Here is a 27,502-nt window from a genome sequence, read left to right on the forward strand (position 1 = left end):
GTCCTTATGTAGAAAAAAAACTTTGATGAGGACAAAATCACATTATCATTGGCTTTTAACAAAACTAGGTCCATGAGTTAACATGAAGATGCTGACTACTCATCTTTGTTAAGAGAAAAGGCGGCAAGATTGATGCAGTAAAACAGCAACAGAGCATACCAAGCAGAGAGTAAGGTGTGCTGGTACCTTAGATGACTACATGAGCTCACAGACAGCAGTCGATGTTCTGGATAAAAGATGTTGAGTCCAAAGAAAGAAGATAGTAGTAGAGATGACAGAGATTAGAACAACAGGATGAATGAGAAAGAAAATAAACCAATTTCCAATTATACATTGGAAAGTGATGTTGTGCTTGTGGTCACAAGACATAGGAGACGTGAATATCATGAAATGTCTGGATGTGGCAATTCCCAGAGAAAAGAAATTCACCCAACCACTCAGATCAGAAAGAGAGTGACTAGTAAAACCATCAATCTGAAGCTGAAGATAGACAATGGAACAGAGTAACTTAAGACGCTCAGCGTATAACAGAATATCTTGCCTGAAAATTTAAAAGAAAGCAAGTATGCAAAGAAAGATGCTCAGAATCTGAGTAGCATCACACCAAAAGCCTGTGATGAAATGATGATTCAGCAGTTAGCAACAAAGCAGAGAGGCACGCAAAAGAGAAATAAATAAACTGCATGTTCTATGTCACTGAAACAGATGGCTGTGGGGTTGAGCAGCTGAGAAGAGCTCCTGCTGGTTTCAACAATCCATGAGATGAGAGGCAACATTGCTGAGAGTGGAGATAGTACACCTTTTGAAAAGTGATCAGAAGAAAATAAGTGATTGTTAGAGTCACAGAGCCTACAGGTTGGGTAAATTCTATCGTTCTGCGAGACAGCATGTAATGCTAAGCAAATGGGTTGCAGTATGTTATTGCCATTCTTAAGTGGAAGACATGAAGACTAGCTTAGGAGAGAGTGGTGACTCAGGCAGAAAAGAAGAATAAAACTTACTTAAGCTTACAGCATTTCAGAATGTAAAGGTAGAGTTAAAGAATAAAGTTGCTGAACTGAGATAACAGGGTTCTGAGCAAGATATGAAGTGGCTAGTCTCATGGAAGAGAAACTGCACGCTATACAATTAGCAGAGGAGGCATCTAAAATGATGACCATGAATCTGAGGTCGTAACTCTGAAATTAAATTCTAACACGAGTCATACTGGACTCAAAGTGTTAACTCTGTTTCTCTCCACACATGCTGCAAAACTTGCCGAGTTTCTCCAGTAATGTCTGTGTTTCTTTCAGATTTCCAACATCTGCAATATTTTGTTTTTATCCAAATGTTCTCCAATACGAGTCAGCAGCCTCCTGTTAGCCATGCTGTAGCTGCTTTGGGGCACAAGGATAGGCAAAAGGATACAGCTGGCAGGCACTAATGTAATGCAGAAGGGTCTAGGCCCGAAACGTCAGCTTTTGTGCTCCTGAGATGCTGCTTGGCCTGCTGTGTTCATCCAGCCTCACATTTTGTTGTCTTGTAATGCAGAAGGGACATTTTTTTTGACCTGTGCGATTAAAGCATGGCACTTCAGCTGGACATTGATAGATATGAATTCCTTCTGGGTGTGTTCGACATCAGTATTGATATGTCAGACTTGATTATGTAAACACAGTCATTTGAAAGTAATTCTAGATTCTTCCGTAAAAGTACACGGTATAAAGTTAACATTATATACTGATTGGTGACATGAGCGACCTAATCTAAGTCCAGATCTTCTGTTTCAGTCACTACAGCATCACTGAATAATACCTGTACTGTACTAATTTTTTTTTATGATGGGCATACCTAGCAATGTGATAAAGACCAGGTAATTTGAGTTGACATGTGATGGTGGTTGAGTGATAGATATTGAACAGGACACCAGATGAGGGTTCGTGTGGCATAGTAATAGTGTCCCTGTCTCTGAGCCAGGAGACCTAGGTTTAAGTGCCACCAGCTCTTGAGGTGTATAACAACATCTCTGAACAGGTAGATTTAAAAAAAATGAACAGAACACCAGTGATAACTCCTCTGTTCATCTTCAAGATACAGCCATCTGAACAAATAGATGGGACCTCAGTTTAACATCTTACCTGAAAGACAACAACCATCAACATTGTTGTGCTGGTTCAGCAATGCAACAGAACATGAACTTCGGCTTTAGATCACTCAAGCCCCGGAATAGGGCTTGACCCAGGACCTCGTGATTCAGAGGCAACAGTGCTACCAACTGGGCCATTGTTTTGCCAAAAGAGTGCTGGGGCTATTTTCACTTGAAGTATGCACTTGATTTGAAGATGTCAATTGGGATACCACAGGTTATTTATAGCAGCCAAAAAATGGAAGTTACACATCTGAATTTTAACTGTTCTAAATTTTCATGGGATGGCATGATACTAGGATAACTAAAATAGTGGCCAAAAAGTTTCATTTTAGCAGGTTAACCATAGATATATAATATTAGTAGTTAAAGCATCAAGAAGAATAACGGCAGAAACTTAATGAAATGACTACATTAATATACAGTAGATTAAAGCTTCACTTTTGAAATAAACGTTGACACTTAATGGTAGTTAATTATAGATTAACGTATCAAAAACAGCTGCATCTGTACCTGATGATATTTCTTCCTTTTTGTTTTTAGTTCACCTAGAAACAAACATAAATGCAAATTCAAGGCAGTATAAAAACCCAAAAGCTTATAAAAGAAAATATTTGAAGAGTGAAAATTTAAAGAATGCCCCAGCACTTTAATAGGTCTTCCTTTCTGTTTTCAGTGCCACACTGAAAAATAATATAATATCTCTTTTGATTCTGTAAATGGTTCTGCTTTCAGATATGATGTGTGACATTAAATGCTACATTATAACAAAATGCTGAGTGAAGTGACTGTTCAGGGATATTTTGCTTTGGCAAACAAAAAAATCCAGTGTGAATCTCATTTATAAAAAAATTGACAATCTAATGTTACTACAAATCTACTGGGGAATGGCATTAAGTAGGTTAACAAATGAGAATTTTGAAGTAAATTGTAAAAAAAATATGCAGGCCACTTTTGCCTGAAGGCTTGAAAAGAAATTGCATCACAAAGATTTATAAGCTTACTTACAATTCATACTTCAATGGGTAAACTTATTGCCACTTTCTGAAGAGTAAGAGTAGAGAATGGGATTTATAGTGTGAATTGAACAAGTACAGACAGTTGATTGAACTATATCACACTATTATTATTTCAATGTTTTGACACTTCTTGACACAAATATTTCAAGTAGAGTTCTATTTGGTGACCATTTCTTAGATTTTGAATCTCTAGTGACTGGCAGCAAACCCAAAATCTGACTGTTAGGAATGACAAATTTCTCACAAATGGATGAATTCATTGAAATAGAACCAAATAAAAAACTTAAATAGACAGTTTATTTCTAATTTGATGCGGGTTCCTTTAACAATACAAAACAATTAGATGTGGGAGTTAACACTTTTCAATGCACTATTTTTAGTATTTTAGTTGATGAGTTTCTTTCAAATTCCTGCAACATTTATTTAAATTGCTTATCCGTTTGCTTTCTGAATTCAGAAACACTTTATACACCCAAGCTTCTGGGGTGGATGCTGGCTTCCTGGGAGAATATATCAGGAAGTTGTGGGTGCTGTCTACATGGGCGAAGAACTACAGGAACTTTGGCTTTTTTAAAGTCTGGGGGTGGAGCTGGATGGGTTATCCTAGACAATAATAGAACCATAGAACCCCTATGATGCAGTAACAGGCCATTCAGCAGGTTTGCAGCTTTCATACGGTCCATGTGCCTGTTCAGGTGTACGTACCTGAATGTTATGCATCACTGGACCTTGTATTGGCCATGTCTGTTATCCATACATAGCCATTCCCAGGTCATGATACCCAACTTCATCACCTGAATTAAACTGTCTCTCATGCCTGAAGAGAGCATATAGTCGGCATTGTCATCCCTGCTGCTGTTTCACCCTACCCATCACGTCTGGATATATCAGGTTTGGCCTGGTATGGAGTCTTCTCTCCATCAGCAACTCTGCTGGAGCTGTCCCTGTAGCTGTGTGTGGGGTAGTACTATAATCGAACAGGAACTGGGACAGTTTGGCCTCAAGCGGAACTGTAGGCTGCTTCTTTAAGCCTGCCTTCAACTCTTGGACCACTCTTTCTACTAGACCATTGGACAATGTATGGCATGGACGTATCCTTATGTGCTGAATGCCACTTGATTTATGAAATATTCGAATTCCCTGCTGGTGAACAACGTCCCCTTGTCCGTGTCCAGTACTTCCGGGAGTCTGCGTATCATGAACGATGCTCGCAGCTTCTCAATTGTCATCCTTGAGTTTGCTGAATGAATGTCATGCATGTCCAACCACTTTGAATAGGCATCCAAAATAACCAAGAACATTAAGCCAATGAAAGGGCCTGCATAGTCAACGTGCAACTGATCCCAGAATTTTCTTAACCATTCCCACGAATTTGGGGGTGCGGCTGGTGGCAGCTTCTGTCCTTGTTGGCACTATGGGCACTGCCCCACCAATGCAACTATGTTGGTATCCAACTCTGACCAACAGATGTAGCTTCTTGCTAGCATCTTCATATTGGAAACCCCTGCATGACGCTGGTGGTGATCAGCCATATTTTTTCTGTTGCTCTCCATAATAATATGACATCCTTTACTATGATTTGGTCTCTCCAGGTCCAAAGAGGTTTCAGTTCTGGTCACAATAACCCTTTGGTTTCCATCATCACTACCAGATGTTTTCAGTTCACCAGAACCAGATCTTTCTGTGTCCGGGATCTGTTATTTAATGTTCTTAAATAGATTTGTAGCTCGGGTTGTGGATGCTGTGGTTGGTTCACTCACCAAGCTCATTAGTGTGCAGATGTTTCATTACCCTGCTGGGTTACATCATCAGTGCAGCCTCCAATGAAGTGTTGTTGTGTTTTCCTGCTTGGTATTTAGACTCTGGGGTCCATTGGATTTGATTACCTCATTTCCGGTTTCTCTTCACAGTGGTATGTATATAGAGTCTGATGCTACGTGTTTATTGATGGCCTTCTTGGTGGAGAACCAAGCCCCTAGAAACTCCCATGCTTGTGTCTGGGCAGGCCAAACAGAGACCCTAGAATTAGACCCAATATACACACCACTATGAGAGAGCCAGAAATGAGGTAATCAAATCCAACGGTCCTCAGAGTTTAAATACCAGGTGGGAAAACACACTGACGCTTCATCGGAGGTTGCACTGATGATGTTATCCAGCAGTGTAATGAAATGTCTGCAAACTAACAAACCAGCTCAGTGAGCAAACCAACCAACCAACCAGTCTGTTATTGTCAGCTATAACTGGAAATGTATCCAGAAAATTTGAAACCATTACCGACTGTTCCAGTGATGGTACCACTGGTGGTGTATCTGCCAGCAGGAGGTTGCTCAATGCATCTGCATCTGCCACTTGGTCTCCTGAGCAGTGTTACAGCTTCTGAATAGTATTAGAGCCCACTGTTGAATTCAACCTGAAGCTATGGGTGGCACTCCCTTGGTCCTCTTTAAGTTGACCTAGCAGGGTATTGTGATCTGTTATTGATACAAATTTATGCCTGGAAAGGCATTGTTAGCACTTTCCAAAACTTCGATCTCCACCTGGGCGTATTTACACTCTGCATTAGCCAAAGTCCTGGATGCATGTGCTTTTGGCGTTCCTCTCCATTGGGCTACCTATGAGCTAATAGTACCCTGATGTTTAGGAGGCATAGCAGATCTTGCTTGAGATCAAAGTGTGTCAATACCTGAGAGATGATGACTTCACTTCCCTAAAAGTAATGGCTTCGCAATGCGACTATTTTGAAGGCTGTGCCCCTGTTAATGGTTTATGTAAAGGTTCCAGGATGGAGGCAAGGTTACGTATGAACTTTCTGTAATAACTCACCAGCTCAAGGAAAGATCTATGTTCTGGTATAGTTGTGGGAGGTGAGACACCTTTGATTATCTTCAATTGATTTTTCAAGGGGTTTTGTCGACTCTGTAGCCCAAGTAGGTCAATTGGGATGCCTGGAACACATATTTTGCCCCCTTAGATGTATGCCCACCTGGGAGAAATGTCAAAGGACTACGTCCACGTTCTCTAAATGTTCCTTATTAGCCTTCCCTGTTTTTAACACATCGTCTAGATAAATGGCAACCTGGGGCAGACCTTGTAAAATGTTCTCCATCATCTACTGAAAACTGCGCAGGCTAATGATATACCAATATACCAGACTGTCATTTGGGTAAACTCTTGTGGGTATTAATTGGAACATTATTCTGGGAATCCTTATCTAACTGTAACTGCAAGTACACATGGTTCATTTCCAGCTTCATGAAGTACAGCCCCTCTGACAGATTTGTGTATAAATCCTCTATGCAAGGGATGGATATTTATCCTGCTGCGAGAAGTGGTTTACTGTTTGTCTGAAATCCCCACAAAGGTGAACCAACCTGTCAGGCTTCGGTGCTGCCCATTCTGCAAACTGTACTGGTTTGATAATTCCTTCACTTTCTAGCTTTCTGATTTCTGCCTCAACTTTTGCCTCTATTGTATGGGCCTTGCAATATCATGGAATTGCTTCCTGGTCACGATTTAAGGTGGCCTGGCTCCTTTGATAGTCCCTAGACCAAATGGTCTCCCAGCATCTCATTAAGGGTTAAACCAAAGTCACATGCCTCTGTCAGTCATCTTAACCTGGTCAAAAATCCTGATACAGATTCTCCTGGTTCTCAAATTTTTGAGTAAAACTGATGGCATTTCAGAATTAGAGGAGGCTTACGGTCGTAATATTTCTTAACTAAATCCATCAACTCTTGATAGGTTTTAGTATCTGGGGCCTCAGGGAAAATTATGCTCCAGTAACTGAAAAAGCAGTGGGTCCACAAGCTGTCAGGAGACTTATTTGTTATTTTTCATTTGCCCCAATGTCATTTGCCAGAAAAAGGTAACACATTCTTTCTACATATTGGGTCTTGTCTTAGATGGCAGGGTCAAACAAGCCAAGCTTCCCGGATAACAGCACGGTGCCAGAAATTCTTATCCCAACTCAGACGACTGTTGCGAGTGAATTTCTTCAGGAGAGCGCTTTTCTCCCATCACCACCAAAATAACTCCAGGGAGATTAGCATCTCATCACAAAGTCACCCCTTATTTACACGTGGCGAGTCCTTGACACTGATCCAGCCCCCTCAGAGCTGGCTCTCAGAGTGAGCAGAACCTCTGACAGTCCTGTTTATATCTGTCAGCTCCCTGAATTGACCAGATTAACAGCCCCATTCAGGGAACTGATGTTCTATGAGGTCCACCTGCCTGACCTCATTACAATCACTACACTGCACACTTGAGAATTTTTCACCAAATGCTTGATTGGAACAAGGACACAATCATAAAAGATGGCCTTTTGAACTGAGCCTTCTTTTGATTTCAGCCTCATGTGCCTTCCCTTTTTCTGGCAACAACCAATGTCAATGACTGGCCTGAGCAGTCACCACCCTTAATATTGTAAGGCTTTAACAACAACAAGCCAAGCTGCATTGCGAGTGAGATTTCTTCAGCAGATCAATCTGGAGAGGGTTCACTGTGAACACAGCAAGCATTGACTCCAAGACAGTTGCTTCTTTTTCAGAGTCCAAGTTAGTGAAATGTTTATTCTCAATGGAACTTGGAGGAACATGTCCACCCACCCAGTTCATGCCTTATATAGTTGGGTTTGTGCGCAGAGCTGCTTCCCATTTTTAGCTCGCAAGATTGCAACTGTGAAAGCAATTTCAGTGGCTTTGCGTGTTAATGGGTGTACACAAAATGCTAATGAATGAAAAACTGGTTCCCACTAATTAACTTTGACAAATTTACCTGACTAAGGTGTCTTGAGAATTTAATAGCGAAGGTTTGACCTAATATTGGGAAACAAATTTTGCCTCTTGCCCATATAAATCCACCCTGCTGCCCTTCTAATATCTCTGGCCCTTGTTTCTGATCTCCTAATGTGAAGCCCCAGCAGCTGGGATTTACAGTGGGAGCATGCATTTGGAAATGCAGCTCTCAAAGAATTTGTAAGACTGAGGAAAAATGAAATAAAATTATTCAATGCTATGTTGTCTTTGATATTCCTTTAAAAAAACTTTGGTAAAACATTGTTAATGATGTCAGATAGTGGAAGCACAGCAATTAGAATGACATTCCAGTGAAACATGAAGGAACTGATTTGCTGTAAAAGATGGCATTCTTTAAATGAGATGTGAAGCCAATGGCTCATCAGGATGTTAAAGATTCTATCCAATATTCTGAAGGGAGCAAGAGTTCTTCAGGTATTTTGGTGATTGTTTAACTCTTTACTAACAGAATTCAAAACAGATCAACTCGTCACTGATGCAATGATTGTGGGATCATCATATCGATTTTTATGACAACAGTTCCTGCATTTTAAAATAGTTTGTTTTATGTCAACTTTATTGAAGCATTTGAGATGTAAAGATATGGAATCCTGATTACTTTTGACTGTTTTCAGACATCTTGGATCCTTTCCAAGAGATCCAATTCAACATATGTGATTGACTGTTAGAGATTGAATTGTCCCTCTCCAATACCAATATCCTACATTAGATGGACTGCAGCAATTGTTGAAAATTCTCACCAACAAGTTCTCAAGTTCCAAAAGAAATGGACATTAAATGCTGGACTTGCCAATGATGCTCCCATCCCTTCAAATAAAGGTAAGTACACTCTATGTGGATGCATGCAGCATACACAAAGGAGACAACTGAAAGGCACAAGTAGACTTACCTTGGTATGATGTCATTGTTAAACATGGCTGTGTGGTTACAATGACGGAAAACTGAATATTCAAGAAAATTAATGTTTTGGAAGGACACACAAGTTTTGCTGATAATAAGAGATGGGGTCAGTATATTGTAAAGGGAGGATTTCAGATCAGAATGAAGAAAAAGCAAAGGGCTGCAGACATTGGTTATAGTTACTTACAGACCACCAGACAGTAGCAGCAGTGTGGGGCATGGTATTCTCCTTGGAGACACAAGGTATGTGGCAGCAGAGTAGGACTCCTGAGTTGGAGCTTGTCTACTCTGTCTGTTTCTTTTCTTTTCTTCTCTCTCCTTTCATGTTCTTTTTCTCTTTTTCTTTTCACCTCCTGTCCTCAGGCAGCATCAGCAATGCCCAGGGTGAAAGCCAACATGGATCCCAGCCTCAGCGTGGATTCGAACTCCCATTCTCAGGGTGAAGTTTGGCTCAAGCTTGTTTAGAAGGACTGTTATTCTGAACTTTTATTTCTGTATTTTTCTAATTTATTGCTGTACTTTTTATTTCTTTATTTTTAATTTTTTCCCCTGAGAATTCATACTTAAGAATCTGTACCTGGGCACCTTGGTACCTGAGATAGCACCATAAGTGGCAACTTGTAGACTTTTTACTGTACCTATGTATTTGTAATAATAAAGCTAATTCTAATTCTAATTCCAATCCAGAAATGTGAAGCATTGGCAATGTAGTCATTGTGAGTGACTTCAAACAGCATATAAAATGGATAAATCAACTAAGCAATAAAGCTGTGGAGGACAAAATTCTGGTATGTGTTAGGGATGGTGTTCTACAGCAGAATGTTAAGGAGTCAAGTGGGGGCATGCCATTTTAGATCTGGTACTAGGTAATGAAAAATGGCTAATTAACCCTTCGGGCTGAGCGATCGCAATACAAAAAAAATTACACTATGCTTGAAAATTTAGTAGTTCATTCTGAAGCAGGGATTTTAAATTTGATTAAGGGATGTTATGAAAGCATGAGGAACAATTTGACTGACATGAAATACAGTAAACGCCATGACTGTAGATAGATAATTCATAGTCTTAAACCTATTGCATGACGTAGGCAACTGTACATTTTTTCAATGTGCAAAAACTGAAAAGATTAATCAGTTGTGGCTAACAAAGTTCAAGGTTGTATAAGAGCTTTTAAAAGGAAAGGTCAATAAAGTTGCCAGAAATAGCAACCATTCAGAGGATTAATACATCAAAGGAGACCTAAATATTGCAAAGGAAAAGGAGCAAAAAAATGAATGAAATTTAGCAATAAGTAAATAAATATATATGAATTGTAAAAGCTTCTGTATGTGCATAAAAATGCCACATGTTTAGCTAATACAAATGTGGGCTCATTACTGACAGAGACAGGAGAATTTATAATGGGGAATAGAGAAATGACAGAGAAGCTAAATCATTATTTTGTATCTGTTTTCACTGAGGAAAACATTAGAAATCCCCCAGAACTAAAGATCCACATATCCAGGGAGAATGAAGAGTTGAAGGCAGTTAACATCAGTAAGATAAAAAAAAACTGTACTGGAGAAATTGATGGTACTGAAAGTTAATAAATCCTCAAATGCTGATAGTCACCTCCTTTAATACTCTGGGAGGTAGCCGATGAAAATAGTCAATACAATGGCCACGATGTACCAAAAATCTCCAGACTCAGAAACAATTCCTGTGCATTGAAAGGTAGCAAATGTCACCCCACTATTTAAGAAAGGGCTGACAGAGGGAAATAACAGAACAACAGATCTATTAGCTTTGTATCAGTAGTAGGGAAAATTCCAGGATCAATTACAAAGGATTGGATAAATAGACACCTGGTTGATAAAGATCTGTTTGAGCATTGTCAGCATGATGTTGCGATCAAAATTAGGTTTGAAATTTGTCATTTCACCTGATGAAGGGGCTATGCTCCAAAAGCTTGTGATTTCACACAAACCTGTCGGACTACAATCTGGTGTTGTGTGACTTCTGACTTGGTCCAGCCCAGTCCAACACTGGCACCTCCATATCAAAATTATGTTTGATTAACTTTTTTGGGAGATTTTGAAAATGTTAACAACAAATTTCATAAAGGAAAGTTAATAGAAATATGCTTTAAATTTGGTTAAAAACCTCATGAGATAGGAGGTAATACATTGGCATGGGTTAATGATTAGCCAACCGACAGGAAGCAGAGAGTAGGAATAAGTGGGTCATTTTCACATTTACAGCTGTTAGTAGTGAAGTCCCAGAAGGACAGGTACTTGGGCTGAGTATTTGGAGGAGTACCCCAGCTGTGCACAACAAATATCAATAATGTGGAGTTGAGGACTAAACACAATATTTTCAGATTTGCGGGTGATAAAATCTGAAGTGTGAATGTGTGCATTGTGAGGAAGATACAAAGTGGCTTTAGGAGGGTTTAGCCAGGCTTAATAAATGGGCAAGAACATGGCTAGGGGCAAAATATGAGGAGTGCTGAAGAAGGGTCACTGCACCCAAAAAATTAACTCTAATTTCTCTCTGCCAGACCGACTGAGCATTTGTAGCAATTTCTGTTTTTGTTTCTGAGCATCCACAGCTCTTTCAAGGTTTTTTTGAAGTTTGGTAAGTGGAACAGATGTACAGTTTATTTCATAAATGGGAAGGGGTAAGAGAATGGAAAGTGCAGATGTACAAAGAGACCTAGATGTCTTTGCTGATAAATGATTGAAGGCAAACATGTAGCTACAGCAACTTATTAGGAATTTTAATAGAATGTTCGCATCTATCGCAAGAAGATTTGAGAATAAAAGTAGTGAATTCTTGGTTTAATTGTGTAGGGCCTTGGTTAGACCCCTCCCAGAATACTCTATGCAGTTTTGGTCTTCTGATCTCAAAAAAGATAATAATAGCCATACAGGAAATGCATCAAAGGCTCACCAGATCATTTCCCATGATGGCAGGGCTGTCCTATGAGAGCATCGGGAAACTAGGCTTGTATATTCTCTAGAGTTTTGAAGAATGAGAGGGGATCTTATTGAAATTTACAAAGTATTTAAAGGGATAGACAGGGTGAGTCCAAGTAAGATGTTTAACCAAGTTCCTACAACATTCAGGCCATAATTTGAAAGGAAGGGGCATTCTTTTGAGGTCTGAGATGAATAGTAATTTTTTTAAACTCAGGTTTGTGAATCTTTGGTGTTCTCTACCACAGAGGACTGCGGAGCTCAGTTTTTGAGAATGTTTAAGGTAAAGATTTATTGACTTCTGATTACCAATGGTACACAGGATTATGAGCATGGGTCATGTAAAGTGTTCAATCAGCCATGATTATTATTAAATGGCATGGCAGGCTCAAAGGTCTGACTGGCCAATTCCTGTTCCTAAATAAAGACAGCAGCTGACTATTCAGTTATAATGTGCTGGATTTCCTGGTCATTTAACATCTGTCACTGTGACAGTATGATGAACATGCTGCAAATGCAGATTGTTGGGAATGCAATTCAATAGTTTCATATATCTGGAAGGCTTTTCTAAGAAAACAAATGGAAGATCTCAAAAATATCTCTGGGTTTCACTGATCATAATTTCTCTGGTGCTATCACTGAAAATAATTTATTGTGGTAGACAGTCTTTCAAAGGGACCTTTAAAAATCCATATGAGTTGGTTTAACATCTCATTTGAAAGACAGCATTTCCTCCACTGCAGTATTTGATCAGTAGATAAATGCAGCATGTGATATAACAACATATTTCATTTGTGTGAACATTTATTGATCATTTGAGCCAATGTTGAAGCTAGTGATAAAGATGAGCAATGACACTGCGTAATATATCACATTTATATCAGTCCTGCAAAAGTCTGATCTGTGCTTTGACAAAGCTTCACTGCAGCAGGTCATTACAATATTCTAGTTGCCTATTTTTTTACTCCCCATACTCAATTGAAGCCAATATCAAAGCCAGGCTCCATTGTTTTTGCTCCAACAAATTTATTCTCACTGAGGCACTGTTTTCATCAGAAGAACTGGGTCGGATTTGAATGACCTCTATCCTGATTATATCACACGCATGTGATGGAATACTGTTTATTTTCATAAAAAAGTCTCTTCAACATGATGTGCTTGACTGCATTACCAATTTAGCATGGAAAAAATATGGCTTGGGCAGCACTTTTTTGGCAAAATTTTCTTTGTAGTGACTATGGGAATAATGCCAAATGGTGCAAGATGCAGATGTTGTGTAGACCTGCTAGCATTCAAAGAATTCTAGAGCATGAGCATTTTGCCCCTCACTATTCACTTATCCTGGAGGCATAATAGAAGCAGGGCTTAGGTCAGATGGAGAGGGGGTCGATGGTTGTCTGTTGTCATTTTGACAGCCAGGAGAATGTGAGCCATGTCTGTCATTGGTATTTTCAAGGTAACATGCTCATTAACATCTTACAACTGGTTTGGCCAATGAACAGCAGGAGGTATGGTGAAGGTCTGCCTGATGTGCTCTCAACCCTAGTGTTTCAAAAGACAATGCAAAGAGGCACTTTGGAGATTTTGGAATTCAAGAGAAGACAGCAAGAGCTAATGGGTGGAAGTAAGATGTGCAGAAGCTATGCCCTGTTTAAGTGGCGCTGTGCTGGGGGGTGGAGGCTACAAGTAGCTGGATAAAGGTCCTGTTCCCAAACAGCGTGAGAAAGAAACATGAGGCAGTGATCAAAAAAAAATCACGGTTAGAGATTGCTGAGGGGCTCAGCATCAGGCACATAGGTACCTGGATATAATACAGGAAATATTTTACTTCTTTAATGACAGATCCAGGTCAGGATCATTGCTCAGTGATGCATTCACCAACGTCATTACTGTGCATGTCACCTCATCTACCTGCTCTGTTACTTCAGACCAATCCTTCCTACCTTTCACTTTCTGCCTATGCATTTTCTCATGTTCCATCCATCTAACCACCACTGACTCTGATTTTGAGCCCGACACAAAGTCAGACTTCTCCCAGATCCTCACCTTACCTGTTCCATCCACCAGAAGTACACATGCCATTTCCTTCAGTCCCTTTTCCTTCTTTCAGAAGAAAACGCAGAACAGCTTGAGAGACAGAGACCTGAATATGTCCCTTCAATAATCTCATTACTAACACATGCAGAAGATGAGGGGCTGGATATCAACACAGTTGTGACATGGCTGAATACCAAAAATCAAGAGATAGGCACTTCCCAGCTGATGAAATATCAGACAGTCACATATTATATGGCACACAGTCACATTGACTTGACAATCCTAGAATGAAAGGGTCATTTTTTTTGAAGAAAAGTTGAATAGGTTACGCCTGTATCCATTGGATAGAGCCACAGCACATAAAGATAAACACAGCAGTGGAAGAGGGATACAGAGTTGGCAGATATGAACCCCGCCTTAGCCTGCTGCCTGTCAACTTGATAATAGTCGTTAATAGTCAACTTGACAAGGCCCAGGAGCAGACCCACGAGAATGTCCTCTGATTTTCAATCCTGTTATTGTTAGATGCGTTAAGAAAATATAAAAGGTGATCCTATTGAAACATATAAGCCCCTGAGGGGATATGGATATACCAGAACTGGATGACACTGTTTGAAAATAAGAGGTTGCCTATTCAAACTGTGATGAGAATTGTTTTGTCTCAGTAAACCCAGAAGTGAATCCTAGATATTTTCTAATTAACCTGTTCAGTGAGTTTTTATTCACCTCTCGAGCAGATGGGACCTGAACCAGGACTCCTGGTTCAGAGGTAGGCACTGCCATTGCATTATAACAGCCTGATCAAAATCTATTTATTTTTATGCATACCTATTTTCTAATCTACTTATTCCAAGGTGCTATGACACACCTCTGGAGCAGTTGGGATTTGAACGCAGGTTCAAATTGACACTACCACTGTGTCAATACAGCCCTCCAAAGCCAATCCTTTTTTGTTTTACACCCAGAAGTACTGTCACGCGTAACTTCATGGGATTTTTCCTCCCCATCACCAATCAACCATGTTTTCTTTTTCATTTGTTAACCACCATCTGTAAATCATCCATGTCTTCCAATTAATTAATTCACATGCAAAACCCATTAAGAGCAATGCAAACCATCAAAGGTGAGGGTAGACGAGGGAGCTAAATCATAATGAAGCTGCAAGGCGAAAATAAATCACTTGACCACCTCTGGTGCCTACCTCTCTAAAGGCATTGAGAGTATTGATTGACACCATATGCTCCCTCTCCACGGCAACTGGACACAAATACAGCAGCAGGAGAGGGGCAGACAGTTGCCCTTGTCTCGAGTTGTTAATAGCTAACTCAACAAGGCCCAGAATCAGACCCATGACCCACCATCTGACTTCTAGAAGCCAATCTAGTATTTTCATACGCAGACTGCTCTTATACACAACTGAACAGTAAATTTTATAACATCATCAAATGAATTTAAAAAAAAATCTTATATCCACCATCAGTAAACTGGCCCTGTTGTCCAACTGAATAGTTTACATGCAAATCCTGTTGAGAGAATTGTAGACCATTGAAAGTAGGGAGGGGGCTAATTCAACATGGGGTTGGAAGGTACATAAGCTATTCCTATTTTTTAATGTCTAGAAGTGCTCTTACATACAACTAAATGTTACCTCCCCCCATAATCATCAAATCACTGTAGTGCAGAAGCCAATCTTGGGTATTTTCCAATCAACATGTTCAGAGATGTAACTACACACCTCTGGAGTAGATGGGGTCTTGAATCCAGGCCTCCTGGTTCAGAAATAGGGACACAACCACCATGCCACATGAGCCCCACAGAGGCCAATCTTATTAAATAAAGTCTAATTAACATTACCTGCTCTCAACTAACACTAGAGCTCTTGTGATGCAGCAATGGTGACCTGCCTCTGAGCCAGGAGTCCCCCAGATTCAGATCCCATCTGCACCAGAGTTGTTAATAACATCTCAGAAGAAGGTGATTAGAAAATACTGTCTGGCTGATGCTTAAAATGGCCTGCATTTCAAACACGGACAATCAGAACCAAATATTCTCAAAGTATCCTCTACTTAAGAAGACTGAAGAATACACTATTCTCAAAATCATGATTTAAATGAATGCCAGTTAGAAATGGATGACCAGAAATAGAGACACTCTTAGTCTTACAATGACCATATAGTTTCATGGTTTCATCTCTCCTCTGTCCACCTCATTTTGCTACTGAATTTGGTCTTTTCTTTAGAACAGTTTAAGCTAAGCCCAGACCAACTACATTGCTCCTTCTTGCCACACAACTCACCCCAATGGTTTACAAACCGAAAACCTCGCTTTTTTGCCATTTATCTAAACAGATGTTCATTTATTATATCTGTTTCCATTTCAGTCAAATTGGCCTTTGTGTCAAAATGGGATTAATTGTGAGTCTACTATTCTAAGGCTTGTTTTTAATTCACAAACTTACCTTGCAAGATCTTATTCCCTTCTTTCAGTCAGTTATTGGTTTAGATAGCAAAGTGTGGAGCTGGATGAACACAGCAGGCCAAGCAGCATCTCAGGAGCACAAAAGCTGACGTTTCGTGCCTCGACCCTTCATCAGAGAGGCTCTGATCATAAGTTATTGATTTAGATGTTGCCACAATCTCAAACTGATCATTCTCACTTTCCAAAACGCTCAGCACTCAATTGGTTGTGTTGGTTTACCTTGTCACCTAGGACTGTAAGGACCACATTTATAAAAAGAATATAAATGGTAGCTTTAAAAGTACAGAACATGAGTAGTGCTGGAAAAAGGCACACCTTGTCGATGTTTTTTGTCTTGCAATCATTAGGACAAGTTACAAGAAATACCAATAAAAATGTAAAGGAACATTTACACTGTAGAGCAGGAAGGCGCTGACTGGTTGACAAAGTCCATCTAATTGGTAGGGGGGTTGCCATGATTGTGCTAGATAGTCATAATCTATCAGTTAACCGCCAAGCATTGTTTAAAGTTTAAATAAGGTACATTGGTCAACTATTTTCCAAAAAAAATTGAACTAGAAAATGGCTGTTGCCCATTTTGTTGTACTGAAACATATATGCATACGTGACTTCTCAGTCTTCAAAGGGCAAGGCCTTGTCTACTAAATATACATGTGCAAGTGCAACACATGAAAGGAAACAATAGAGCTGATTCCATAAGGCGAATGCCTTCACAACACAACATGCAAACCTAGCACAGCAGGAGTGCTACGTCCAGGCATAAGAAGCTCCAAGTAATGCCCAACCAGCATGTTCCTCTTGCACCAGTTGACCCAGCATTGATGAAAGAATCAGAAGTCAGGAGGAAGAAGAAAAGAGTATGTTTATAGTGAATGTTTGCTCGATAATACAACCAGGAATTAGGCTGAACATAGAAGTACCAAAAGGGAATTGCAAAAACAAAAAATAGTAGCAAAGAATCCGTGAGCACATGACAGAAGATTGACAGCTAATGTAAAATCTTCTATAGGCATACACTAGTAAACAAAAAAAGTGGTCAAAGACATGACTGAGGTATTAATTTAGTATTTTGCATCTGGTTTGACAAATTAAAAAGATTCTGGGTAGGTAAATCAGATATTTGAAATGTTTAAAATTGGAAAGCAGGCTGTATTGGATAGACTGCCTGTACTTCACGTTGATAGATATCAGGATTAGATAAACACAATAACATATGAAGCAGGAGCAGGAGTAGGTCATTCAACCCCTCAGCCTGTCCTACCATTCAATATGTCACAATTGTTCTGCCCTGGGCCTCAACCACAGTTTTGTGCCCATTTCTCATAGCCCTTGGGTCCTCAAAATTTCAAAAATCTATCTCCCTCCTCTTTAAATGGTTTCAGTAATCTAGTTTCAACTTCCTGGGTTTTAAAATTTCAGAAATTCATTCCCTTGTGAGAATCTTTTGCACGCTAGTGTTAAATGAGTGTCCCCTTATTTTGTAACTATGTTCCCTAGTTTGTAAGCCCCCTACTAGTGGGAATATCTTCTCAACATCTCCCCCTTCAAACCTCCTCAGAATCTAGTATGAACAAAGGCCGAACTTCTATAGCCATATTTGGTAAATCAGCCCCTTCGTTCAAGGAACCAGCCTGGTCAATTTCTATTGAAAAACCTTCAATGTCAGTACGTCCTTTCTTAAGTATGGAGACAAAAGCTATACACAGTATTCCAGATGCTGCCTCACCAACACTCTTTACTGCTGCCATTAGACTTCTTTATTTTTAAACCTCCAACTCCTCTGGCAATAAAGTCCAGAACTCTGTTTGCCTTTCTAAGGCTTGCTGTACCCACATGCTGACTTTGTAGGTTTCACGTACAAGAACACCCATATTCCTCAGCACTTTTTAGTCATTGCCGTATTAAAATAATTGTATGTTTTGATTTTTTCATACCAAAATTCACGGCATCATACTGTCATAATTACATTCCATCTGCTAATGTTTTGCCCACTCCCAACATATCAATGCAGGTTCATTCTCCATCATCACCTCAGGCCCTCCCAGTTACTTTTGTATCAACAGCACATTTGGATACATTACACTTTATCCCTCCCCATGTCCTTAATATAAATCATAAACAATTGAAGCGCTGGGCTATTCCTTGTAATACTCTACAAGTTACACCTTCCCAAACTGAAAAACAACCCATTAATCCCAACTCAGTCTTCTCTGTGTCAACCAGTTCTTAATTTGTAATATATTACCCATAATACCCTGAGCTCTTGTGCGAGAAACATTTATGTGGCATCCAATCAAATGCCTTTTGGAAATGATGAGAGGCATCCAAGGATACTAAATGAAGGGAGAATGGAAATGGTAGAGCATTAATTATATCTTCCTTAGTCCTAAGAACTAAGAAGACCACAGAACTGGAAATGTAACACCATTGTTCAAACACAGCATGAAAATAAATTTGGATCCATTAAAGCAAGTCTAGGTGGATTTGTGAAAGACAATTGAATTTAACTGACTTGTTTGAGCTTTTTGTTGAGAAAACAGAGATGATTGATAAGAATAATGCTTTTGATACGGTGTCCATCAACATTGAAAGGCAGTGCTACACAGCAGACCTGTGAACTAAGACCAAGTTCATAGACAAAAAGGGACAGTAGTGCCAGGGATACAACATTGCTTGTATAACAGGAAATGGAGTTTTAATGGATTGTTCATTCAGATTGGAGGAAGGCTTATTGTAGAGTTCCGCAGGGATTAGTGTTAGGACCCCTGCTCTTCCTGATATTAATGGACTTAAGCTTGTCATACAAGTAATCTTTTCAGAATTTAAGAATGACACAAAATTTGGAAATATTGTAAACTGGGTAATGTAGAACTCCAAAAGGTCAAAGGCTATCGGAATGGCCAAACAACTGGAAGATTTAATTTAATGCAATGACAAGTGAAATAATTCATTTGATAGAAAGAACACAGAGACAATACAAAGTAAAGGATATAATGTTAAAGAGGGTAGAGGACCTGGGTGTAGATGTGTGTAGATCATTGAAAGTAGAAGGGCAAGCTGACAGCATGTTTAATAAAGATACATCTTAGTCTTTATAGACTTTATTAGTAGGAAATTGGAGGGCAAAAGCACATTAAGTGAGCATAAAATCCTCCTATAGTCTAAACTGGAGTACTGCGAGCACTCCTGGATGCAGTCACACTTCAGGATGGACGTGAAGAAAAATTAACAAAGTGGCCAATAAGACTCACAAAAATTCTGGGAATGAGGGAATTTAGTGACACTGATCAGTTCGAGAAGCTGGGGCTTGGGGAAGAGAAAGCCGAAGAACGGTTTGATTGAGGTCTTCAAAACTGTGAGGAATCTGAACAAAGTAGACTGGAAAAAAAAACTTTTCCCATTATTGGAAGGATAAAGAACCAGGGAAGACAAATATAAGATGATTATGTAAAGATGTAACTGAGCTACAAGATAAAAACATTTTTGACAATGAGTGTTAGGAAGGATGAGCTGCGAGCCTGGCAGAGGCAGGCAGAACTCAGGACAGAAATCACAGGAGCATGACTGAAACACTATAGCCCTGCTCCTCCACAAGTAGTCTAGGGCACACAGCTCTGACCCTCTTCCTGAACACAACAGTCCTGCCCCAAAATAAGTGTAGGGATATCCTAAAACCATGGACCCTGAGTTACCATTGTTACACCCAACCCATTCCGAGCCCAGGTGGAAAAGGTCTTCAAGAGGTAATTGAATTATTATATAAAAAATAAAAATGTACAGGACAACAGTGGAGGTTGTGCGTAACTGAATGACATTAAAGAAACGTGCGTTTCAATTATGAAAACAAGTTTTAGGCCAAAATATCTTTACTCAATCAGCTGCTTTTCATTCCACTGCTCTTTTGCAAATTGAATGCCTCCCATTTGCACATCCACTTCAATTCACTCAAACAACAATCTAAGGAAACAGCTAATTCAAACAAAGGCACCAATTTTAAAACAGGCAAATCAGTGAAAATTAATTTCTGTCTAATGTATTTTCACACTTAACAAATAATTGGCGTCTCAAGCAAATCAGTCCCATTTATATTTCCAAAATTCTCAGTTAATAACTAATTCATCAAAAATATAATGCAACACTTACCCACTCACTCACTCCAGTTCAAGGCAAATTTCTTCTATCCAATCAGCTTTGTACCCATTCTGCTGGCTTCTCACAGTGCCTCTGAGTGGATAATGCTTGGCAGCAGCTGCTGACCTGTATCACAGAGAAAGTAACCATGTTATGATTAGCAGGCAATCCTATTTAAATCATAATCGTTTTTGTAAATAATTGCTTGCTGTTACAAAACTCAAACATAACAAAAAGGAGACAGGAAGTTGAAGACTTTATGCAACTGCATAAATGGGCAAGTCTTCTCCAGGTCTGTTCCTTGCTTCCTCGTCCTGATGACAGTGGGGTTGGTTAGCTTGGGTGGCTTGCATTCAATACAAAGTGATGCCAACAGCATGGACTCAATTCCTGCACTGGCTGAGGTAACAATGAAGGACTCTCCTTGTCAACCTTTCTCCTCGCCTGAGATGTGGTGACCCTCAGGTTAAACCACCACCAGCTGACTCTTTCAATAATGGGAGAGCTGCCCCATGGTCTGATAGATCTATGGTTACTTCAGTCCTGATGAATACAAAGCAAAAAAGTGTCTCCTTCTAGCAATGTTTAAATCATCTTTATTCCTCTGTCACAGGGAAGTAGCCTTTTTCCTACAGTTAGAATGATACTGCAATTGATTTTAAGCTACATTTAATCACATAGGTTAGTCTGGTTCAGCAGCAACATTCCCAGTTCTGGGTTAGAGGGTTTGGGTTTGGTTAAAACTTTAGTTCGATAAAGAACATGTGCTGTACTGATAGGTGTAACATGTATCAGATGAAGTATTTAACTAAAACTTGATATGCCCTCTCAGATGAAGAGAAAATAATGCCATGACATTATTTAAGGAAGAACCATTAAGCTACCCTGTTTCACTGGCCAATATCCGTCCCACTATCAATGCCCCACAGAAAAATGCTGTCCTTATCTTCTTGCAGTTTTTGGAATCAAATTACATGAAAATTGGTTTCGTGTTTCATGCATTACAACTGTTCTCATAGTTCAAAGGATGTATTGACCGTTAAACACTTTGATATACCACAAAGTTATGAAACACACAATAGATATGCATATTTATTTTTCATCTCCAAATGGTAACAAGTTTGAAATTTTTGAAAAGCTATTTTTGTTTTTTAAGTAAATACAATCGGGTGAAAACAGCACAAATGTGATAGGAAATCAGAATGGAATTCCTCTTCCGATGCACCACAAGTCTGAAATCAAAATCGAAAATACTGCATAAATTGGGCATCTAGATTTCAATTCTAATCAAATTCACATTCAACCATATGTCCTTTGCAAGTGATCCTGCTAATTTCAGGTTAATTTCATAACATTTCAAATTAAGCAGCAACTGAAACTGACGTCAAAGCATAACTAGAAATATATCAGCCAATTTTAACAATCAGAACCAGTTATGGTTGGGGAGGATATAAAACTATAAAACAAACTGAATTTAAATGAATCCCTACCTCCAACACACCCACTCATGTCTGTTTTCAGTTTTAATGCAAGGGAATGGGAATGAGTAATCGATTTGCTCTCAAGCTATGGGAGTACTTAAACATGACCAGACTGTTTAAATATTATGATGAGATTGCATACTTCAGAATTAATGTCCAATCTAAATTTACTGTTGACTGGCTGGTTTCTGAAGCCAAGAGGAATCTCTCAATTGAACTGCTTCATCCACCTCACCTGACCAGACATCCCATGACACTTACAATCTCCTCCTTAGTCCTCTGATCTCCCTCACCCAAGGCTCCTAATTTCCATTCCGTCTCTCAAGAGATTTGATCTTCTCAGTCCTAGACACTTTCAAAGTCCTCAGTGAAACTGTCCAGTCATCTGTGAAGCTCTTTGTACTTCTTCAGTGAGGCCCATTCTGATATTTCCCCAATCCACTGAGGCCACCGAGTCCTCCAATCCCTTTGACCCAATCCACTGATCTCCACCCTGAGTCTTTCAAGGCTTTCTTCCCTCCACTGTACACCCTACGCTCACACACCCAAACACAATGTTGGCCTGATGCCAAGTCCATACGTGGCCACCGACAAGTCATTTTCTCAGTCTGGCCGGGAAACGGGGTTTAATAATGTTACTCAGGTCTGGCCATTAAATTCAGTGGGGCTGGAGGTAAACTGGCTCCTCTAGATTCTCTAATCACAAAACAGTTGTCCCCAGCTCCAACCTCCAATTGTCATGCCTTCTCCACACAGGAGCCAAAGTGTTTACTGAAATCACTGCAATAACAGTTCAATTGGAAACAATGCACCTACTGGTATCAATTTGTAAAACGCAAGGGTTCAGGAAACAACCATAATTTGGATACTGTTTTTAAAAATCAAACATTTACTGATGGTTAAATTGTACTGGTTATTCATTAGACTTCAAGAGTGGAATCTTGAGCTGACAAGCTTGGGCACTTAAAATGACTCATTCAGTTTGAGGCAGCAAATTCTATCTTTGATCTCTCTAATCTGCTGACACTTGTGGCCAATTGGGGATCCCCTTACGGCCTCATCCTACTGCTGCTGGGATTAACCCAGCTGAAAGTAGTTTTGTTACTAGATAATGTACTGGACTTGTCATACTGTTTGGGCAGCTGTAGGGGGGGATCAAATGTAATCAGTGTCTCATCGAGGGATTGGATATGGCGCAGGGTGGAATCCATTGAGATCCACTCCTGTGCCATTGCATCCAATGCTTCCCACTACTTGCAACCCCCAAACTAAGACACACCTTGCCTTGACCCTCCGCGATCCTGGGTGCACTTCCAGCAGCAGCCATGACTGACTCTGAGGTCCTGCTGCATGCATGAACTGGGGGACCCTGACTAGCCAACATGTCATGCTGGGTGGGACTTGGGCCCATAGGGTTTTAATTCCAGGCTAAGGCATGGTAATGACCTTGCCAGTGATACCATTAGATTTGGCAGGTGTTCTCTGGAAGAGGCAGCACGTGTCTTTCATCAGCTCTCCAGGTGACCAGACCCCTGACCTCAGAAGATTCTACCCCAACATACTATCTAGTCCATTTGCCAATTTCAGCTGTTTAAGCGAGGTTACTATGGAGTGCTTGGCAAACATGAAAAATATAGTTTGTGTCTCTCTCACTGATAGTAAGTGTGGAGAATGCTGGAGGTCCTCAGCAGCTCTGGCAGCATCTGTGCAGAAAGAAGCACAATTACTGCATTTGAGTTGAATACGAAACTTATTCTGTCACATTGAAAAAGTTAACTCTTTTTCTCTATCCACAGATGCTGCCAGGCCTGCTGAGTTTCTCCAGTTTCACTGTGTTTGTTTAAAATTTCAAGCATTTGCCGTATTTTGGTTTAATTTCAAATGCAAACATGAATGTATTATCTTTTCAACCACACAAAACTGTTCTTATCTCTCATCCAGAACTCACTCCCACACTGCCGGTATTCTTCTCTTTCTCTAAGTTGCCCACTCAGCGTGGCAGGTAAATCTATTCACTTCGGGAAGAAATGAGCAGAACTATTTAAAAACTAGTGATATTTGGAATGAATTCCTGTAATATCTTGTTATGGACCTGACCAAAACCCCTCCAAATATGTCAAAGAGATAACCTAGACACAAGTTTTATTTTATTTAAAGGCAAGTGTAGGCACTGTGTTCCAGATATGATTTGATTGGTCAAACTATTGGGCTTTAAGCAAAATGAACTTTATACTTATAATACAGTTAAAATACGATCAAGTAAAAAAGATTTGGCACATCTTTAACTATCAACGTACTTAATAAAACAATATATTATCTACCTACTAATCATCAACTATTCCAATATAGCCGCATAAACATACTCTTTGCAAAGGCAAATACAGGAAAACAGATTTTCCTCATGCACTATATCCACTCCAGACCAGGAGAAAGCAATGCAAAAAGAAATAAACAATCTAGCAGCAGAGACTGAACTCAAGCATTTTGCTGCAGCAGAGAGTGAGTTGTATCTATCAGCTTCAAGACCCAGCCCTAAACACCAAATGAAAGCAAAATGAAAACTCTGCATCTGTGTGAGCCTCACTTCATCTACTCATGCTTCTTTTGTCTAAATTCAAAAAAAGACACTTGGTGAGTTCAAAGCTGTTTATTTACTGCTTCTGAAGCAGACATTCCAGTATGACTATAGCAACAATTCTCTACAAGAGAAACCGCACAGTGCAAGTCTCTCTTAAGGGAACAGTACTGTCACAATGTACTCAATTAGCTGTTTTGGATCCTAATTCATTTACATGGTTTTATCTCATTCATTGTTATCCCTGTTAAAATAAATAAGAAGCATTTCCAAGATGGAGTAACATGAAAGTGAGATACATGGAATAATAGAACAGTTACAGCAGAGATTGAAACTATTCAGCGATATTCTGTCTAGCTCTCTAAGAAGCAATTCACCTAATTCCAACATCAACTTTTCTAACAATTTTCCTTTTTAGATAATGATCTCATTTCTTTGAATCCAATGAATGAACATTCTTCTGCTACACTCAGACCGTTGTAATCCCAATCCTAACCACTTTCAAAATAAAAATATTTTTCCCTCAACGCTGAATTATTATGGCACAGAAGAAAGTCATTTTGCCCAGTGTGCCTGCAATGATTCTATTATCTAGTGTCAATCTCCTGCCTTTTCCCCTTTCCCTGAACACCATACTTTTTAAATAGCCATTCAATTCTCTCTTGAAGTCTCAATTTTGAACCTGTCTTCACCACATCTCCAGGCAGTTCATTCCATACCCTAACTTCTCGATGTGTGAAAATGTTTTTTTTCTCACATCACCATGTTTCTTTTCCACTTCACTTTAAATTTATGACCTCTCATTCTTTTTTCTTTTATCAAAATTATGGGAACTCTCCTTCCCTATCTATTGTCGAGCCTGCTCATGATTTTGGAAACTGCTATCAAATCTCCTCTCCACTGTCCTCTCTCCAGGGAGCGCAATCCCAACTTCTTCAATCTGTCTTCTTAACTGAAGCTTCCCATACCTGGAATCATTCTTGTAAATCACTTCTGCAATGTATTCATATCTTTCCTATGGCACGGTGGCTCAGTGGTTAGCACTTCTGTATCACAGGCCAGGAACCCTGGTTCTATTCCATTCTTAGGTGACAGCCTGTGTGGAGTTTGCACATTCTCCCCGTGTCTGCATGGGTTTTCTCAGGTGCTGTGGTTTCCTCCCACAGTCCAAAGATGTGCAGGTGAGGTGGATTGCCCATGCTAAATTACCCATAGTGTCCTGGATGTGCAGATGATGTGGATTAGCCATGGGAAATGCAGGGTTACAGGGATAGGGTAAGGAGTGGGTTTGGGTGGGATGCTCTTCAGAAGGTTGGTGTGGGCTTGATGGGCTGAATGGCCTGCTTCCACACTGTAGAGATTCTATAATGTACAGCCCACAAATGTACATTGTACTTAGCTGAGGTCTAACAAGTATTTTCTGCAAGTTCAAAATTATTTCCTTGCTCTTCCACACAGCAACTTTCTGACGGGACCTCTGTAAAGTTATTGGCACTTTAAATAATTAGGTGTCGTACTGACTGTCATTTTAACAACAGAATCAAGAATGATGCAAAAGGAACTCCCCATCCTTAGTGCCATGTGATGTTAGAAGCCTGTACAAAGGAGTGCCACTGTTTCCCAAATGCCCATCAGAGAATAACTTGTCATCAATGTGAAATGTTGGAACATCAAATATTGTGAGGACTTCAAACAGATTTTAAAGTTAACCTCTGTTAAATAAGAGGAAAAGTGAATTAAGAACTATCAAAAAGATTGCATTTGTTTTTGCCTTGTGGAGAAGCTGCAATTATACTTTCAATAAATTATATCTTCACTCATCTCAGATCTATTGAAAACAAAAAAAAGCTGGAAATCATGGTAGGCCAGGCTGCATCCATGGAGACATAGCCAGATAACATTTCAAGTCTCCATGACTCTTTATCAGAACTGACATGAAGTATGGAGAGGACAGCAAATATATAATAGTGGGGGTGTTGGAGTTCTGGGGAAAATTAAGTGATTGGAATGTGAGAATGTGAAATCTACTGAATGGGGTTATCAATTAAATTCCACTGACTTGTTGTGTCTGGCACCACACTACTCTATTATGGTGAAGGTGGTTTGCCTCCCACTTAATGTCTTCTTCCTCAGAAGGCTGCTGCCATTCTCCCAGCACCACGCATCCGTCACATCCACACTTTGCCTGCTCCAGATGTGCAGAGAAACAACACACTAGCATTATGTGCCACATTCAACCTGTAGAGTGCCGTAGGGCACCACAACCATTCCAAGTACTGGAATGCCATCTTGAGGAAGCCCATCATCATCTTCATGATGGTCCTATTGGAAGATTGACCTGCATTGTATTAACACTCAGCATAAGTCAGATGTGTGCATACTGGAGTTATCAGCCGTGTTTGCAGAGGGTATCCCTTGTCTCCCTTTAACCAGGATTGAGGTATATGACACAGATCCCAGTGGACCCCTGGAAGCAGAAGCTGTGTTAAAAATTAAGCACAGATATCAGCTTGTTGGCTGCCCAGATCGCAAGTGCTGCTCCAGCAGATAACAGTTACTGTGAGTGGCACATCCTCTTTTGATGATGGCATTGAGTTTCACTTCCCTGGAGGAAACAACAGCAAAGTCAGTACATTCCTGGCCTCAGGAATCTCCCCTATAGCCTGAGGGGACCTTCTGCTATGACTTCTTCATGTGGAAGCTGATCAGCAGCTACTAGAGATTGCTGCTAGTCCTGTCTTATTAATGCCTTTACGCCTCTTCAACTTCACTGCACCTTCACTCTATCAAGGCCACAGTGACAATAAAAAACTGTGTCCACTGGGGATGGTTCCAATAATCCATGTGGGGAATATCAGAAGCAAATGTGGATCGCAACTTGAATTATAGAGTGGATGGTGGCTCAGTGGTTAGCACTATTGCCTCACAGTGATAGGGACCTGGGTTCAATTTCAGCCCTGGTTGACTCTCTGTGTGGACTTT

At 39.9% G+C, this 27,502-nt stretch overlaps 1 protein-coding gene across 20 annotated transcripts in view; it reads right to left on the bottom strand.

The window, feature by feature from the left end:
* Positions 1–27,502, bottom strand: part of dlgap1a (discs, large (Drosophila) homolog-associated protein 1a) — a 715,152-nt gene that overhangs the window by 428,921 nt on the left and 258,729 nt on the right. For 18 of the 20 annotated variants that reach the window (XM_059646107.1, XM_059646106.1, XM_059646105.1 and 15 more), the window contains one exon: positions 20,477–20,590. The gene's annotated coding sequence lies outside the window, so the exon portion shown is untranslated. Of the gene's footprint in view, positions 1–2,638; positions 2,674–20,476; positions 20,591–27,502 lie in introns of all 20 variants that reach the window. The other 2 variants (XM_059646096.1, XM_059646092.1) reach the window with 1 other exon arrangement.

The sequence above is a fragment of the Stegostoma tigrinum genome, chromosome 5 (genome assembly GCF_030684315.1).
Source record: "Stegostoma tigrinum isolate sSteTig4 chromosome 5, sSteTig4.hap1, whole genome shotgun sequence".
NCBI classification, from domain to species: domain Eukaryota; kingdom Metazoa; phylum Chordata; class Chondrichthyes; order Orectolobiformes; family Stegostomatidae; genus Stegostoma; species Stegostoma tigrinum.